This window comes from Lonchura striata, chromosome 1A (genome assembly GCF_050655825.1).
Source record: "Lonchura striata isolate lonStrDom1 chromosome 1A, ASM5065582v1, whole genome shotgun sequence".
NCBI classification, from domain to species: domain Eukaryota; kingdom Metazoa; phylum Chordata; class Aves; order Passeriformes; family Estrildidae; genus Lonchura; species Lonchura striata.
This window is the reverse complement of record NC_140741.1, coordinates 34,800,231-34,819,639: the sequence shown is the minus strand read 5'-3', so window position 1 is coordinate 34,819,639 and position 19,409 is coordinate 34,800,231. Positions and strand designations below refer to the sequence as shown.

Genomic DNA, 19,409 nt, shown 5'->3' with positions numbered 1-19,409 from the left:
AATCCTGTACATCCCGATTGTGAGATATGAAGTCTTTTTGGTTTGGAACTGAAGTTACCCAATATTATCAAGCACACACTTAACAAGGAAGTGGTACCTGGCAGAGGATGACAATGGCAAGAAACACAACTTTTCCTGCTTATAGTGTATGTTAATTACCTTGCTGTTGGAGTAATTATGAAACAGTGTTACACAGCTGGATTAGATTTGTTGAGTTTGATGAAGTTTCTTTTTCTGCTCACATGGTGCAGCTTATGTCTGAGCAGGGTATGCGATGCAGGGCACCAGAGTGGCTGTGGTAAAGAATAAGGCTAATGTTTCACATAGTTGCTAATTTATGTTCTGGCTTTGAGCAAACTTAAGAACATGCTCACTAGAAGTAGATTTGTCAGATTTCAGTATTATCCCCAAAGCTGACAAAATAATCTACTTTTAAAAAAGGAAGGGCACCTCTCCAGAACAGAAAAAGAATGAAAAAATCTGGCCCTTGATCATATCCTACTCCCAAATATTATGCCATTCAAGCAGATTAATACAAGCACTGTAATTTGCTGCACATATTCAGGCAAGCTGCCTTGTTGTGCTGTTGGTAGTGTTAATTTCTTTTTCTTATTTTAACTTAATACCAAGGCTACTAGACAGCTGGTCAAATGACAGTGCTAACAACTATTGCTCTGAAAAGTCAATGAGAATTAATTGCAGAAGTTTTCTTTGGTTTGACCATGCAAATACTGACTATGCTGCTTGATTTCTCTAGTACAGGTATCATGTACCTACATGAATTATTATATTTTGGAGAGATCTTCTCTAAATACATAACAACAGATGACCTTTTTATAAAGTCTTTTTGTTTTCTACGGAGATAGTGTACAGAAAAAGCACTGAGAATGGCCTCTAGAAAAATTCTGTTGCACAAAGACACTTGTTTTGATCTCTGCATGAGACTATATAAATAGTTCAAATTTTTCTAAAGGCTCTTGTGTCTTTTTATTTTGTCATCTTTTGTCCTCTATTACAAACTCTGCATCCCCTCTATTTCTCTTGCTTTGTCTTACAGGCTCTGAAGACATGATAGTTTTCAGGAGAGAAGGCAATTTGTGGACTATATGTAATCTCCATCTGTATCTATTGCAGTAACCTTCATGTGTGCCACAGCATGCACTTAAATTAATGTCACCTGTAATATATTTCTAAATGTTTGACTGGGAGAATTTTTGTGTTTTGGGCACAGTGTGATCAATCTGGGACACATCCAAAAGAACTGGTATTTCTTGGTGTGTGGAATTATCTATTTCTGAAATAAGAGGGATTAGGTAAACTTGCACAGGTTTGTTTCTTCCATGAAAAATGTGAGTGGACAATAGACAGCAACTGTGCTGTATTTCCTGGCAGTGTTCTGTGTACCAGCTTCTGCTTAAGCAAAATTTTGTAAATGGTTTCTTTTTTAGCTCAACTGCAGGCATGATAGGGTATCAGCAAACATATGAAATGTAATAAATTACAAAAAATATATAATAAAATCATTGTATATGGAATATTACTTCAATTCAACAATTGCCAACCCTTGTCAATAGCAGAAGAATAAAACAAGATATCATGAAGGCTGCTTCACATATTAGCAAACTAGATTTTATACCTTATAATATCTTAACATGCCTTTGAGGTTTAAAGACACTGAAGTAAGTAGGAAATAAAAATTTATTTTAAATTTGGTCCTTTTATTTTCCTTTATTTTTTTATTTTATTTTGTTTTGGGTTTGTTTTTTTTTTTGTTGTTGTTGTTGTTTCAAGATCTGAGGAGAAAAAAAAACATCAAAGAGAATGAAGTGATTCTTTTGGCCACCTAAATTTTTAAATAATTCTACTTATTAAAGGTTATACCAGCATCTTGAAGCATTGTCGATTGATATGTAACTGTCAGATGCTTCAACAACTGGAACTGGAAATAAGTTCACCCACTCCAATATTTTAGTTTTAGTATTTCACAACTCATACTGTGACTGTAACACCTATGCTTAGCATACATAATGGACTTGATATTATTTAATGTGTAAGGGTGCTGCATCAAAGAATAATATGTCACTTAACTGCCCACACATGTCAAATTATTTTATTAATTCAAAATAATTTATGAATTTATTTATTATTTATTATTTCTAATCACAGCACAGTGTGGAAGTATTATGTAGGTTTTATGGTAATTTTTTCCCCACTGAGCATCTGATGACTGTGCATACCCACATAATTTTAGACTCAGTGGCAGTGTACAGATTACATAGTGTGACAGAAAACATTCAGGTGACACTTTCCCATTGATTTTGATACTAGGTTTATGTGATTGGGTTAACTTCTGTTACAATAAAAAATAAAATAAGGTAATAGTCTATTGCCACTGAAAAAAACCTTGTTGAGATATTTCACAGACACAGCGTGCTGAGGCTTGGCATTTTGGTAGAGGAGAATGGATTTGACAGCAATGGACCAGGTCAAAGTTTTGTTCCAGAGAGGCTGCAGGGGAGGCCAGAAGCTGCCTTTATGTCAGCCAGTTTCAGCTGGTTCCAAGACAGACCCTCCACTGGCAAAGGCTGAGCCCATCAGTGATCCTGGTAGTGCCTGTGATAATGTACTTAAAAAGGATAAAAAAGGCTATTCAACAGCTGCTGGGAGAAAGGAGTGAGAATATGTGAGAGGGACAACTCTGCAGACAGCAAGGTCAGTGAAGAAGGAAGGGGAGGAGGTGCTCCAGGCGCCAGAGCTGAGGTCCCCTGCAGCCCGTGGCGAGGCAGCCGTGGCCCTGCAGCCCAGGGAAGCCTGTGGGATGCAGAGATGCTCCTGCAGCCCCTGGAGAGCCCCACACCAGGGCAGTGAGTGAGCCCTGAAGGCAGCTGCAGTGCAGGAGAGCCTGCACTAGGAGCTGTGTCCCCATAGAGGGAGGAGCCCACGGTGGAGCAGGTTTGCTGGCACCGCGTGGAGGACCCACGCTGGAGCTGGCTGGGAAAGAATGGATCCTGTGGGAAGGAACCCGCGCTGGAACAGAGGAAGAGAATGAGGAGGAATGTGCTCCAGAAAGATTGCTATGAACTAACCACAGCCTCCTTTCCTGCTCAGGAAATGAAGAACGTAGAAGAGTTGGGAGTGAAGGTGTTTTTAGATTTGTTATTTTTCACTGCCTTACTCTTATTTACTGGCGATAAATTAAATTTATTTCCCTTAGTTAAGTCTGCTTTGCCCATGATGGCAACAGCTGGGATCTCTCCCTGTCCTTACCTTGACCCATGAGTTTTTTGTTGTGTTTTACTCTCTTTGTCCCGTTGAAAAAGGGAAGTAATAGAGTGGCTTGGTGGCCACCTGGGGCCAGCCAAAGTCATTCCACTGCAATAGTTATGTTTTATAATGCAGCACAATGTCTTCAGTGTACTTAATGGTGGGTGTAACTCTATCCTCTTTGCAAAACTGGGTACTATGAAGACTAGAAATCCCTTGTTTGGTACAGAATGTACTGCATTGTCTCTCTCTCTCTCTCTCTCTGACAAAGAGTTTGCTGGGTATATTTTTTCTATTGTAAAATAAGTGGAATTTAGAACATATTACCAGTTAGACTTTAGTGAAACTATCTGCTTCATTGCCTCCTCGATGACTGTATTTTCCCTGTGGTTGTTTCCAGAGACCTGATTCTGACTAAGAGACTTCTGTATTACACTGTGTTATGTAGGGTGACATTTCCTACTGAGAGGAGGTGACATTTAAAGATCCCAGTCCGGCAGAAATTTACAATTGTGCTTGTTTTTTAGACCACTTAAGTGAGACTAACTTTGAAAAGTTAAAAAGGTGGAGAAGGCCCTGAGGAACAGAGTCTACTTCAGTAATTATTGAATAAAAGTTCAAAACTTGCAGAAGGCAGTAACCTAGAGCAACAGATTGCTGGTAGTGCTAAAATAATTGTGCTGCGTCTGACTAATTTCAAAGTTTTACAAACCTGCAGAACCAGGGCAGTACTTGAGACTCACTGCACGAAATTATCATGCTGCAAAAGTCGAAAATTTCCCAAATTGTCCAATAATTCTGAGACCTTGGGAATAATAAGGGTTTCCATGGGAAGATGCCACCAAGACCTTTTCCACAATATCACTTTATAACACCTTTTCCATAATTAGCTGCCACAGGAAACTTTTTTCAAGATTTTACTAAATGCTAAGTTGTACCTTCTTTGTAAAAATTTTAATAAGTCACACCAGACATGAGAATGAGAGAAAAACTTTATCTACTAATATATTTTGACAAATTGAAATATGTAATTTTTCATTTTATATATATAGATGCCAACATCTCATGTCTGTTACCTTAGGATCTATAAAGTTCAGAAAACAGAAATATTTCCAGATTTGTAAAGGTTTGACACATCTGTGGTTAGCCCTCATGGTTCATGGGATACCAGATGTAAAGTCTGTCCTCCATCCAAATAATTACCTCTGTCACAATGTCTGCTAGTAAACTGTAATGAAAGGAGCTACTGGCAGAATTTGTGTAGTAGCTTCAAAACCTGGAGAGTGGCTGGAAAAGTGCCATCAAGTGCTTTTGTACTTTCTGTCCTGGATTAAGAGACTGATTGAGTCTTATATTCTTCCTGAAGTGAGCATCTTCTGAAATGAAGACTGGTGCTGCTATCAGCTCAGTATGTTACACTGGACATGCTCAAGCTAATCTGTCTTCCTGAAACTCTCAGATTAGGGGACATAAGTGTTTTTGTAGAAAGGATTATTGGAAAGAGAAATCTAAGGTAGTGACAGCCAAACTTGGTCTCTGTCATGCTTCCTGGAGTTAACTACTGGCCCTTTAGTATCCAGTATTTGTGTTAATTGAGATTTCTTGAGGAAAATAAAATGAATTAGCTATCTTTTTCATTCTAGGATGTGTATTACAATATAAAGAAAAGTAATTTCATTTACTAGATTCTGACTTCATCTGTGCATGCGGAAAATCCCAAATTACCTAATAGTTCTTGCTATAGCAAAAGGTGACCATACAAGTGAGAAATTATTATGTGTCATTGGCATGTAATGGATCACATGAATCATATCTGGTTGCCTACATGGCACTGAAAATTACTTGGTGATTTATTTTACTCACATTTTCTCTTTTTTACTGTTATGATATATATTGACAAGAAAGATTTCCCTTGTGTAGCAGATAGTACAATACTAGCTGAAATCATGGGTAAAAGCCTGTAAGATTTGTTTTGGATTAAGTTCTTATCAAGAGCAGTATAAAACAGATTTTCTTAGGTTGGGCAAGCATTCATTTTGACCCAGTGATTATTCACTGTTTATGACTCCTCTCTGAGCAAAGGACTAAAATGAGTTTGAAAAAAACATGTTAAGCCTCAAATCAGAGTAGGTCCAAACATCAAAATTCTGAAATATATTACAGGAGTTATCACCAATACATTACTTTCTTACTAGGATGGTCAGAGATAAATTAGGTATGAATCTGTATGTACTAAATATTTGATGTAGATTTTTTATTCAGCAAAGTTTAAAGACAGATATCTAAAAAGCACTAGTGAAGACACTGTTTTCAGTAAGCATCCAGTGAATAAGTAAACGTCCAGTGAATGCTTTTGAAGGCACATAATATAGAATGAACTACAGCAGAACCATGAGTCAGCTGTAGTGATGTATGTGAATAAAAGTTTTGTTGACAACCAGAACAAACGGCCACATCAGCCTTGGCCTTTTATATCAGCTCAACAGCATTAAGTTCCAAAGCCTTACAAATTGGGCAAGGGTAAATATATTGGCTGCCATAACCACCATTTTGGACAGTGTTGGTTGTTCCCTGATAGATACTGGTAAAGCAGCAGGAGACCACCTCATCAACATTAATTTTAATAGCTCTGCACAGCTTAGCACACTTTATGCACTGTTGTAGCGACTGGGGACTTTGCGTTGAGCCCAATCCTGCTCTTGTGAAAACCTGTGTGAGAAATGGGTATTTTGAATGCAAAATTCTAATATTTTTATTTTTCCTAATGTATTTTGTAATGATGCTTGTATTTTGTAAATTTTCCTATATTTTTCTTTCTAATTCCAGTTGTGGCACCTTTGTTTGATGGATGGTTAATTTTACGTTTCTTTCCTCCTGTTAAAGGAGAGGTAATCTTTAAAGTCAGGTGGATGCCTGTGGGCTTATTATTTGAAAGAAACCTCTTGGAGGTATTAATAAGAACAAATAGAAGCTGTATTATTTGAATTCTTGAAAAATTCTCTAAGTACTGTAGATTCTACAGCATTATCCCTATACTTTGGTGGTTAACACAGCTCCACCAGTTCTCCAGATGAAATTACTAATCCCTAATGATCAAAAATCATTCTTCTCCCTTGCTTTTCTGGCCACGGTGATTTTATCTTTCTAGCTGACCATAGTCCATTTTCAACAGAAAATGAGGTAATCCTAAATGGATTTCAATCTCTCCAGGCAATGGGCTCATCTTCTCCTAGGTGAGTGCTCCAGCCAGTCAGCTCTAATGACAAAGGTGAGCAGTACCAGGGGAACTTACAGGTTTGTCTTGTGAAAATCAAGGTACCAAATCATCAGATGCCTTGGCATTCTGCACCACACACACCGCCCTTAGAGATGGTGGGCAGCCAGGGTCCTGAGCTCTCAGTGTAGCAGCTTCTTAACCCTGTGCCTTGTGTTGCCTCCTGACTAACTGTTCAGAGGTGTATGATTTTCTGCACTGGCTGAAAGGGACAAGTCTCATAAGAATGAGAGCTTCTCTTTAAATTTGAGACGTCGTTTCTCTCACATATTCATCAGTCACGCCCTTCTATTAATGGATGTAGTTTTTATTTCCTCCTTTAGATTTTGTAGTGTATAAAGTATTAAAAAGGAAGTAATGGGAAAAGGGAACCTTTAAATTTCATTTTAATGAAACCAACTGTTTTTCCCATCTCTTCCCACTGCCAATGGCATCTGTGGCCTCTTACAACCTTGTTTACTTCTGATTTTGACAAGTGCTCTCCGCTTTGCCAATCAGCTTCTTTTTAGCTGTCTGCTTTTTCAGTTTAATGGAAAGTCAGCCTGCTATGTGGAGATCATTAAATTTGTTCTTATGTTTTTTCTTCCCCCACTCTCCCCATTTCTTTGACATGAGAGAACTTTGCAGAAGTCTTTTGCAAAAACATCAAAACTTCAACCTATTTATTTACTTGTTTATAAAAATTCAAATAAAAAGAATGTTATATGCGGTAGCTTAAAATGATCTTAATGATAAAGAAATGTATGCAGACTTCTCCCCCTCCCAATGTGCTTTCAAGACTCTGTAGTCTGTGAACTTGATGGTTGCCAAGGTGAATGTTTGTCACCTTCTATGTAATTTTTTCCCCTCTTTGATTTTATATGTTTTTTTGCAGCTGTTAAATATCTGCATCTTCTCTGTCACAGACATCTTGGGAATCAAGACAACCCTTTGATGACTTTCTGCCTGCTCTTTAAAATTCAGAGCTACGTGATTTTTTTACATTAATGGTAATTTCTTAAGTGACTATGAATATTAAGTCCTGTAACAAGCCACCTTTAAGAATAGCTACATTAATCCAAAATTATGTCTTTGTTTACTTCTTAAGTTGTATTTCTTTTCTTCTTCCTTAACTGAAGTTGATTTCTAATACTTTGAACTCTACAGTAAAATGGCATCTATAGGGAAAGGCAAACTTAATTGTCTTGACATAGATTACTGGTGCTCAGCTTTGAGGGCTCTGGCAACTCAGCTCATGTTTACTCCAACATAAGTTGGGAGCAGGAGCTGTCATTTAAGATGTCCAACATCCCAAGCAGCTGAATAGCTCTACTGAGTGTTCATGTTGTTTGAGACACATTTAAAACCTGATCTTACATGCACCAGGGAGTCAACAGGAAACTTTAATGTAATTTGAGTGCCCAGAAATGTAGAAGTAAACATATCTAGAAGGATATGCAGGATTAGAGTGTTGCAAGTGCACAAGGGAGATTTTGAGTATCTATTAAATTCTAATTTGCTTGCTATTCATGTTTGCTCTTTTCCTATGATTTAGTTAAAACATTACTACACCATACACAAGTGCAAGCTGAAAGTTCTCTAAGAAAGTACAATTCAGCTGAAATCTGAATTCTCTAAATTCAAAATATTTCATTTTATTATTTTTACATATGCCTTTTTATATAATGGAAAATGTAATCAGTAGGCAGGGTTGCTTGAAATGTGATTGTTTGTCATATTAAACCTAATTTATTCATTTTGAGACAGGTGTCTGCCTCATGAATTTTTTATCTGTTTCTTGAAATATATTTTCCTGATTGATTTGATTAAGACCCAGATTTGAAACTCACTTTTTCACATCTAAGAATTCGTATCTCTGCAGCTCCTGTCTGCTTCAGGACAAGGGAATGATTTTGCCTTTCCTTTCTCCACTTTTACTTTCATTTCTTACCTTGTTGAAGACAGAAGAAATTGAATTTAGGTTTGCATGAAATCTCATTTTCCATTGGTAATTTGACAAGCAACACATGATCTGCATTTCTCACTTACCTGAACTCTTCATGCACACTGGTGGCTTTGGAAACTACACAAGGAATGCAACATAAAATGGAGTTAAGTCTTAGATTTTTTTTTTCCAGAGAGCATTAGCATTCAGGTTTAGCCTGACTATGCTAACTTTTGCTCTTGAATCATCAACACATATAAAAGTCTTCAAGCCTTCCCATTGAAATTTTTTGTAGGCTCAGGCAATATTTGTTTATCACAAACCTTTATAATATGAACACAAATGGAGGTAGCATTTTAGTGCTGCCTTTTTCTTTTTTTTTTAACAAATCTATGCAGTGAAGAGGGAATTTATTAACAGCTTAAGGTGATTTTTTGTTTGTTTGATTAGGAGTTTATCCCATGCTTTGCTCTTCTGACTGTAAGAAACAGTCAGGTACTGGGACAGTGCAGATTGAGCTTCTCAAGACAGCATAAACAGAAATGAAGCTTAAACTTGTTTTTTTAATTCTCATACTTGTACACCTCCAGCATACCTACAGTATGGTATATATATATATACCATGTATACCATGTACTTACACCGTGTGCCAATATACCATGGCACTTTCAAGCCAGCTTATACTTGTGCCCCTTTTTATCTATAGAACAAGGGTACATAGCAGGGATTTGAGATGGTCTTACAGTATTTTAGACCTCACATTTCTTAACTCAAAGTTTCAAGGGAAAGAGAGGATTCAGTGGAGAGTAGTAGAAATTTTACATGCTACAAATCACTTCTTGGTGTCTGGTTACCTGGATCTTTTTCTTCTGATATCTTTTAGACTACAGAAGGTTAAAAAGCAAAGAGTTGTTTCTGTCTTCATCACCTAAAGGTCTGTTACACCTCCTTTCTTATTGCTTTCTGAAGCAGAAGGGAAAATAAGGTTTTTTGTTTTTTCTCTATGTTTTTTTTTTCTCTCTTGAAATATTTTTCCTGTTCTTCCAAATTTGATTTCTGGGGATAAATGATAAATGAAGAAATCACTGCTAAGTTCTTCAGAAATAAATTAAGATGCATGTAAAGAACTTTCAAACATAAGCTTCCTCTTTATATAAACAGTGCTACATCTCATAAAGCCTGTCTCTTCAAGTTAGAGAAGGCTGAACACAGATGCTTAGGAGCTATTGTAAAATGTGAAGGTACAGTTTGTTCTGGGAAAAGTGACTGTGCTGATCTGGGATAAAGAGCAATCCAGGCTGCTGACCAGGTGAGTGACTTAGTGTCAGGACAGATGGTGCTGAATTCTTTGTGCCTGACATTAAACTAGTAGGAAATAATTTCAAGCTATGCAGTGTGAGCAAAGGGAGAAGCTGGAATGGAAACATCACAGAATTGATTGACTACAGCCAATCTTTTGCTGTCATCCCTTTACAAAGAATGTGCACTTATTATTGCAGGAACTGTGACTCCCATGGTGGGAGGCTGGAACAATTCAGTGCCAACCTTTCTCACTGCTGAACAAAAATCTCAAAACAACTCTGTGGTTACCAGACATGGCTTTAGAAACAGCACAAGATAAACAGGCAAGTCTGTGTATGTTGCAATCAGTGCTTCCAGGCATAAATTAAAATTTCTGTGTGAGTTACCAATAGGCTTTTTTTTCATTTTTAATTGGGAATATGTTTGGCATTTCTCCAAGTCTGCAGATGATAAGATTTGTCCTTCTCCCTTTCATTATTTAATTAGTAACATGCTCATGCCAGTCTGTTTCTCAGACTCCTACACAGTATTGAAGTATTTGAGGTACAGCTCTGAAAAGAAATTTTGTGCATGTTTTTTAAATCTTCCTTTGCAAGTAAAAGTTTTAGTCCAATGGGGTTCTAACTTTCCAATGTAAAAGGTGAATTCATTAAGCTTAATTGGGGGTTATATTTGTGTAATCCTCTGAAAATTCTTATGATTCCGATGTCCAAGAGACACTAAAAAAAGAAGAAAGGATATTCCTAAAAGTGTAATTTGTACTTCCATTGTTAGTCAGGCCTCCAGTTTCTTTCCTGAGCTGCATATTTAGTGTAACTCATTAGAGCTACTGTAGACATTGTTTGCTATGGAATTGTCATGGTGGAACAGTTCTTTCCCAAGCAAAAGTGAATTGTTAGGAGCAGGAATGAACTGAACAAGGAGGGAGAAGGTCTAGGAGAACCGAGTATTCTTCCTCATTTACACAGCCTGATGTGGAGCATGTTTTGTCTAGTGAAAAGAGGGAAGAGAGGCTGCATCAGCTTAAAGTGGCTGGTGCTCTCTTCTTCCCTAGCAGCAGCATAATTACATCCTTCTCTTGGAGGGGGACAGATACTGACACCTCCTGATATCTCGATTACCCTGACACTCCTCTAGCCACATTAGTGAGGATAAAGGATAATTCCACACAAAATACAAGCTCTCGGGATATATGCACTCCAACATATAGGCTGTTTCAGATTCTGATCACAGGCTTCAGGAATGTACCACACCTTGAATCCTGGCTTAGTCTGAGCAGCTCTGTGGTTTGAAGAGAAAAGCCTAAAATGCTTGTATTTAATACCTGCAGTTATTTCCGGCAGCAATTCTGAAGGTGATAAGGTAGACAATTCAGGAGCATTTAAAATCCTAAATCATGCCCTAAAAAATAATCAAAATATGTTTTAATTATAGTGTGGGGTCAGGTACTTCTTCATTATTTTATGGGTTTGTGTCTTCAAAATTAATTCTTGTAATACATTCCAGCATTTACCCTTGAGACCATATATTAAAAATTCCTTTTTATTTTTAATTGAGCATATGATTTCAGTTAATAGTCCACCTCTTGAAATAATGTATGAAGCATTTTCAAATGTCATATGACTTAAAATGAACATGATAATTGGGATAAAAAATCAAGACAAACTAGCAAAGGCTAGTCAGCTGCTGGAATTCTAGCTCTATGCTTCAGTGAGAATTATGTGAAAGGAAGAGCACCCTAATTACTTTAAAAATGGGATTTGGTTAATTTATGAAAATTGGTTTGTTGTGTAAAGTGTCGGTTTGGTTATTTCTTGTTCCAGGCATTATTGGATTTACATGGAATAGTACAGGATCATTGTTTATTTTCTGTAGAAAATTTGAAAAGGATTACAACTCAGCTTTGAAATATCCACATAATTTGAAATGAGTAAATGCTGCCAAGTTTTTTCCCTGGTCTTCTGGTGTACCTGCTTATGGGAGTAGGCAGCTAGGAAGGAAGGATTCTCTGTCTTGGAGCCAGGGAAGATTATTTTGTCTTTGAGAAGAGTTTGAAGACCTGCAAGTTTTATGATTTACACATCACTGATAACTGGCACGTATGAAAATGTGCTTTAAATACCTGAATCCTTAGCTGAGTGGTCTGGAATGCTAGAAAGTAATTGACCTACTCATATGAATAAAGTGCTTCTTGGAGAGATAGTTGTTGAATTGAACCCTTAGGGAGGCAGAAGTCACAGACTGAAAGCTAATGATGCTCTGAGCATTATTTATTTTCTTGAGGTTGCAAGATAAATACTCCATATGTTTCCCAGGAAACCTGCTACCAGCAGTGACTGATTCCTGCCTTCAAATGCCCCAGCTGCCTAGTCACTGTCACCATGCTGAAATGCAAACATACTGAGCACAAAAAGCTCCCAACATGTGAAAAGTACTGTAATTCCATAGAGGAGGATTAGTCATGTAGGTTCTGTATTTCAGTTACCTTACCAAAAAAGAATAAATCCAACAGATAAATGTACACTAGAAGACCAATATATGTACTTTCCTCTGTTTGGCTCAAATCAGAAATGAAACTGCTATTGGAGGACAACAAATCTGCCTCTCAAGCTACTGAGATTTGATACTTAGAAGTTGTCTCTGATGTTTAAATATCGTCAGTATCTGCATGCCTAAATGTAATTATATTGCATGCAGAACTCCTGTTCTGTTCTTGAGACAAAAAGAGGCAAGTCGCCTTATATTGTCTGTAGGCTTCAACCTGACATTCAAAGTACCCTTAGATTTCTTCAGCATGTGATCTGGGTCAGTCAGCACTGGCCAGCTCAAGTGCCCAGTGAGTCCAGAAACCAGAAGGAGTGTTTCTAGCAGGGGGATTGAAGACTAAGTATCAGGGTGCTTAAAACTTTGGCTTAAAATTAAGGTGTAAACTGAAGTATTGTTTGATACCCCCATATTCGTGTTGAAGGAGGAAATGTTGGATAGGAAGCCCTGATGCTGTGCAAGTACTGAGTGTTACTGAGGCTCTTACAGCTAACAATAGAAACAAAACATTATGAGGGCTGCTATGGGGAAAATTAACTCTACCTCAGCCAGACCCAATACAATGTAATACATGTGATAATATTCTAGCAATATCTGTGGCTGTGTTCTCATTTTCTATCTTATGCATCACTGAATATTATACCAACATTTAGTAATGAAGGGACAAAAAATTCAGGAGCCTAAGAACTATTAGCTAATCTTTTCCATGTCTGCATCTCACATAGAGCACATACTCCAAATATTTTCACCAAAGCGAAAAGCCCCTGAGTTTCTTGATACTGAAGAAAAAAAAAAATTCTCAATTTTTTCAATTTTTAACTGATCTAGAATAAATCAGTGGAAGCTGAATGAAATTTCTCTAGATATCCATTTCTGACAACAGCGATACTGTATTTTTATGACAGTGGTTAAAAGAATTATATGAACCACTTCCCATAAAAATGTTTATGTTCACACTCTGTCATAGCAGAACTGGAGTTTTCATAACAGGGAAAATGTCAAGAATTTGCTTTGAATTTCAAAATTTAAAGTGGCCTCCCATCAGAATAAATTAGGCTTTCATTGTGTAAAATACCTAAGTGTATGTAAGGAGGGAACTTAAATTTGGACAACTCTTCTGGAATGTGTGTTTCCTTAAACAGAAAACATTTTCTCTAGCCTTTAAATATTTATTGAAATGTTGAACCTATGAGTTGTTCAGTCTTCACTGAAAATATTTTATTACTATCTAATATTATATTAGACAATACTTATTTTATTACTATGTAAACTTTCAGAGGTCTTGTGAAGGTTTAATTAACAAGGTTCTATTCATGTTTTTTAAAATGCATAGATTCCCACATAAAAGGTAATGCATTAATATATTTAATTATTTTTAGGAGCTCCTTTGCTCCCTTGGGAGTAGAGATGAATTACAGTTTAACTATGTTAGATTTTAAAGAGAGTGTAGCCATGCATTTACTTTTTACCTGTTCATCTCTGTGTACAGAAAACAGTAATTAGATATAGAACTGCAATAGCCACTGGTGCTATCTCATTTTTTTTCTCTTGTCATTTAATTTTTCACACATATATATCTGGTGCCCTTGTAAATGCATTAATTGCAGGACACCATATAGATTAAAAAAGTTTTTTGAGCCTAGGTGTACATTTGTACAAGGGGAATCTTTTCCAGGCTCAGCTGCATGGACATGACCTTGCAGTGCTTTTATACATGGAATCAAGGTTGATGTCTACCTAATTCCAGAAATGTATCAAAGAAGGGGCTTTTGCTACAATGCTGGCATGGATTTATATTGGTTTATGCAGGAAAAAAATGGGTAGAACTTCCAATGGGACCTTACTTGTTCTTTAATTACTGTGTCTGTTGCTCCTTAGAAAATTATTTATAGTATGCTTGGGACTGTAAACTGAAAAAATGCTTTGCCTCTATTTGGTACATTCATTAAAGTTTTGCAAATGAGCATCAGGTTCACTATTGAACAGAAATTGAAGTTGTCAGAGCAATGCACTTGGGAATTGGTTATGGAAAGTAAGACAATTTTATCTTTAATGAATATTATGTGATCATTGGCTTTGTGGTTCACACGGGACAGAGAAATCACCTTTAGTAGATTACACAGCTAAACCAATTTACATAATAACATCATATGCATTAAAAATACATTGCCCTTGTGGAGGCAGGGTTCAACTGTTGGAGAGATAAAAATAACTACTACAAACTGCCATTTCCCAGCTACACAGATCAATAGGGATCACAGAATTCTCTTGGACATCAGCTTTAGTAGTTTTCAGCACTAAGCCAATTTCCTGAAGCACATTAGGTACTTTGAAAGAGTTTAGATTTGGAATCATGCATGGCCCTCTCAGGATGTGAGTTAAAATACATTTAATTCTATTAAAATCTTTCCTACTAGTTCAGATCACAAGGGGTCATGTAATCATATAAAAATGGTCATCATGGAAGAAACTGGATTGGTAAACCAATATTCATAAATATGTAGGTACACTTGGGCTATAAATATTAATATTTCTTCTCAGTAGTCAGTTATGAGTTGTTTTGAGTGTTTAAGCAAGTTATCAGAAAGTACACTACCACAACCTTTTATTAGACAATTTAAAGATGTGTTTTGGTTGATGACCATCCTTCTTAAAAGGGATGATCATTTGTGGACCATTGATAGGTCTATTCCAAGAGGAATAAGTCCTGGAGTTGATCAGGAACCAGATTAGTGAAATCATTTGGAATTCTTTGTTTTTCTCTACAATATGTAGGAATTATATGATTTAGTTTCTCCAAAGACCCTGAGGGATGGAAGCAATCACAAGTGTTTTTTAAGCTGACTGCTGACACTGAAGAAAGGGTTGTTAAAATATTCTGTTTTATTCCTCTTTCTACTGGACAAAGTCTTAAGAGGACTTTACCCATAAGCATCTCTCTTCACTGACCCCATCTCATGAGCAGACTTCAATTGCTCATGGCAAGACTTACATAGATCCCTACAATAAAAAATTGTGAGTTAGGCTAAAATAAGAAATAGGAATTGGCAGGATTGGGGCTCTGTTACATATTACCCAAAAATTTGAGCACAAAGGAATTTAGAATATTTAAGAAGAATTACTGACAGATGCAGACTAACAAAGGATCTGCTTGGGGTGTATTTTATCCATATGCTGTTACTGACTCAGTACTGAGATTGTTGCTTGTTGAAGTCAGGCTGAGAATAAAGCCACCATGGTCCAGGCTTTTTCACAGGGACTGCAAAGAGACTGTTACACCTGGGGGAGAAAAGGAAAATGTTCCATAATTTCCAGCTCTTCTTAAATAAAGCTTGTACATCCAACAATAGATTTCAATATGTTTCTTCCTAGAAAGGTGCCCCTTGGTGTATCTTTAGCAGTCCTGGATGCTTGGGGACCTATATTATCACAGTCCTGACATGTTTTGACCCAGTCATACTCAGTGTTACAATTTTCTCATTTTCCCCTGGGGAAGTGTTCCCTCTATGGGTCCCCATCACTCCAGTATTTTTGTACACATTTCTCTTAAACCAGTACAGAAGGCTATGGATGTGAGTAACTGAGGTGGATATATACATTCCAATGTGCCTAAGGAATGGGGAACACTCCTACAGGGATGCTGTACAACAGGATGGCCAAACTGCCCATTCAGAGCAACATTAATCAGAAATAAATTGCATCAGAGACACAGTAATGTAATGGGCACTGGCAGGCAAGTACTTTGTACCCCTTTGTTGGGGTACAAAGGAAAATAACATTCTTTAATGTCACTTAGTATATCAAGACAACATTGCTTATTAATGAAGTTCAAGTCAATTTACTAACCTCTTTAACATGGATCACTGACAGTTAGAAAACAATGCCTAAGATATAACTGTAGAAGAAAAATCCCACCCTGCAATTAATTTTTTCAAATGTGATTTTAATTTTAAAAATAATTTAGTAAAAATTCAAATTCTTTAAAGAGGCAGACAGTTTTTCAAAATTAGGAGCCTTTATACAGTTTTTTAAAAATCATGCCATGTACAAAGCCCTTGTGACTGTTCCCTGTTCATTTGTTTAAAAATTCATAAACTAGACTTTCTTTCTCTTTGCTCATCAGTGATCACACTCCATACCTAGAATATTTTATACCTTGCAGCAGAAATGGAAAATAGCACACTAAAACTTGTATTTGTAATGAAAAAAAAAAAAACAACAAAATCCCGAGTGGAAGGGGAATTGGCTAGTTTAATTGCATATCAACATCAGAAATAATTTTTTGTGTATGGTCCCACCCAATTATACAACATTATGAATATGGGTATGTTTGTGTCAGTATTTGCATTTAGTTATCTTTTCTGTCAAATAGTGCCAGAATTGCAAACCCCTTTATATGTGAAATCTAAGGGAAATATTACTTCAAGTTTTTTATGGAATATTTGTTCATCTGTTTGTTGATGTGGGTTTGGGGATTTGTCGTCATCAAATTCATCAGCAGTTGTTGGATTTTTTTACCGTGATGATTGAACAACTTAGCTGTCATTCCTACACTATCAGTACAAGTGAAATCAAACCTTGAATGCTTTTAGCACTTTTGTACAAGAAAAGGAAAGAATTTTGAATTAAATGATCAATTGGTTGTAAATTCATAATATGATTTTCTACTGCTCATGCCCAGTCTATCTTGCAAAATGCTGTTGTGAAAGAAATGTTCTCTGAAGTCAAGCAAATGCATTATTTCCTTCAGATTTATCCCAGCTATGAAGTTTGAAACAATTTGGAGATATTCCTTTGAAATAATATTCTATCAAACTGTTTATACATGTCCTAGATTTTCTAGCAGTGTTTATGGTACATAAATAAATTACTGGAGTTTGTATGCTAACAGGCTAAAAAGCTAAATGTTCATTAATCAAGGAAATCTGACACAACTCTTTGTCTTTCAAATCAAAGAAATGAAATGTGAACTCCAGAAGGTAAATTTTAGAAAATGAAATGCTGTACAGAAAGAATAGTGGTGAAAGATTTGTTCTTAGCTTAATGTTCTATTTGAAAGCAGCCTGGTCATACAAAGTGTGATGGATTACTCGACTATTCTCTACTTTATTATCTTCCTGTTTGATACCTGTGATCTGTGACCAGTACTGAGCAACAGAGGAGGTTTTTGATTAGATAAAAATCTCCCACACTGTGATATATACCTGCAACATTATAGTTTGCATAAAAGGTTGGTTTTTTTTGCAACTATAAAAGGATTTTTTTATCCTCTTCTGAAATTAGACTTCCCCAGAGTTTTTGTTTGGGTTGAGGCTCTGGAAAACTGCACAATTTTCTGTTGCTTCAGTCAGCTGCTGTTTGGTTCTTTTCTTGCAACACCAAAACATGTCACAGCTTATATTATCTTTCTGATTTTTGAAAATGTCAATAGACAATATTTGGTTAAATATTTTAAATATATTTAAATAAATAAATACTTCAAGGGTGATTTTTCATAAAGGCAGAAACAGGTATTCTCATCCTAAAAAGCCTGCTCTACATTTTTCTACCTGCTATATTAGTCCAAGATGTGATTTACTTTATTTTCCTTGAGCTCCCCAACTGATGAGAGGTCTGTGCCAAGACTGACTTTTGCCTCAAAGCTCTGTTAGAGGATTGAGGAAAATAATTGGCTCAAAGACATGGGCAAGAATTGAGACATCAGCTGGCAAGCCCATTAAAACATTAGGCATTATCTCCCCTAAGTGGCAGGAGAAGGCTGAAATGTAACCTTCAATCTGTTGATCATTAATTTCAGAAAATAAGCGCACTATTCTCCCTCTAGCAGGTCCGTGGAGGACCGTCCCCACTAGACTGGGCAAACAGTTTTGGTGGAGCACGTATGACCCACCTGAGGTGTCTCTGGCCAGCCCAGCAGTGCTCACAGTGCTGACCACTCCAGCCACAAAGCCCGCTCAGCGCCGCGCGCCCAGCGCCTCCAGCCCAGGCTGCGCCAGCTCCGCGCCCCTGCAGCCCTTCCTACGCCAGCTTGCCATAGAAAGGGTGGTTTTCTGACTGGCACGTTTGTTTCAACAGCAGGCATGAAAATTAATCATTGCAAGTGGCTCGTGAAAGACTAGAAGAGGTATTTGCGGCAGCTGGAAGCTTAGCAGGATGAAGAAAAAGGAGGGTGGGAAGGAGCAGCACAGGCACAGAGATAGCAATTCCAAACAGGGAAAAAGAGTAAAATTATAAAGGAGAGAGAGGAAGCTGGGAGTAGAAGAAATCCAGGACTAGGTGAACTGAAGATCTAAGAAACTACAGAAAGGCAAGAAAAATGAGTAGGGAAATACTGCAAAGAAATGTGAAAAGTAAAGTCAGACTTTACTAAGAAAAAAAAAAAAGGAAGAATCAGGAAATGGAAGAATCAAACTTAGTGAGCCATTTGCCCACTTTTGGCCACAAAGACCCAAGACACTAGCACTAGCCTTCTTCCTGCTCACTCCACTACTTCTGTGCTCATTTGAAGTCCTCTTTTCTCCCTCCTCTTTCCCTCCTCCAGAGCCTCCCATGTCTTAGCCCCTATGTCTCCATGCACTTCTCCATAATGTTTAAGCCTGCACTGCTTCATTCTGTATTTTACACTGTGCTGTTCCTCTAGCACCTTGCTCTGATGGGAAGACAGTGCTGGTGGACACTGTAATGATTGCATTGCATGGCAGGAGCCATGCACTTAGAGGGAGGTGTTCACCAAAAGGGCTAGGAGAAATTTGCTGTGGCCATGGGAGCTGGTGAAGTGCCAGTGTAGTGGGGCTGATCAGGGAGGTGTGTGCAGCTCAGGGATAGGAGAAACCTACATGAAGAAATGGTTGGATGCTCTCACTCATTGTGCCATTGTAGTCAAATGCAGACTGAAGATGTTGTTAATTTAGGGGTGATTTATAAAGGAAAAAAGGGGATGTTTAAGCATTTATCTCCTGTGCTTTGGATACCTAGTTCCCTTTGTGTACCTAAAAATTTCTTCCTTTATTAGAGAGGGAAATACAGAACAAAACAGCATTTCTTAACCAGTTTCCCTGTTTTTGTTTTCTAACAATGTTTGAATGCCCATACTTCCTCTAT

General features: G+C 37.2%; 1 long non-coding RNA gene across 1 annotated transcript in view; it reads left to right on the top strand.

Annotated features, from left to right (window-relative positions):
- LOC146763439 (uncharacterized) overlaps positions 1-16,063 on the top strand; it is a 38,241-nt gene extending 22,178 nt beyond the window's left edge. The window contains exon 3 of the long non-coding RNA XR_014952032.1: positions 1,058-16,063. This is a non-coding gene — a long non-coding RNA (uncharacterized LOC146763439). The remainder of the gene's footprint in view (positions 1-1,057) is intronic.
- The last annotated feature ends 3,346 nt before the right edge of the window (positions 16,064-19,409 follow it).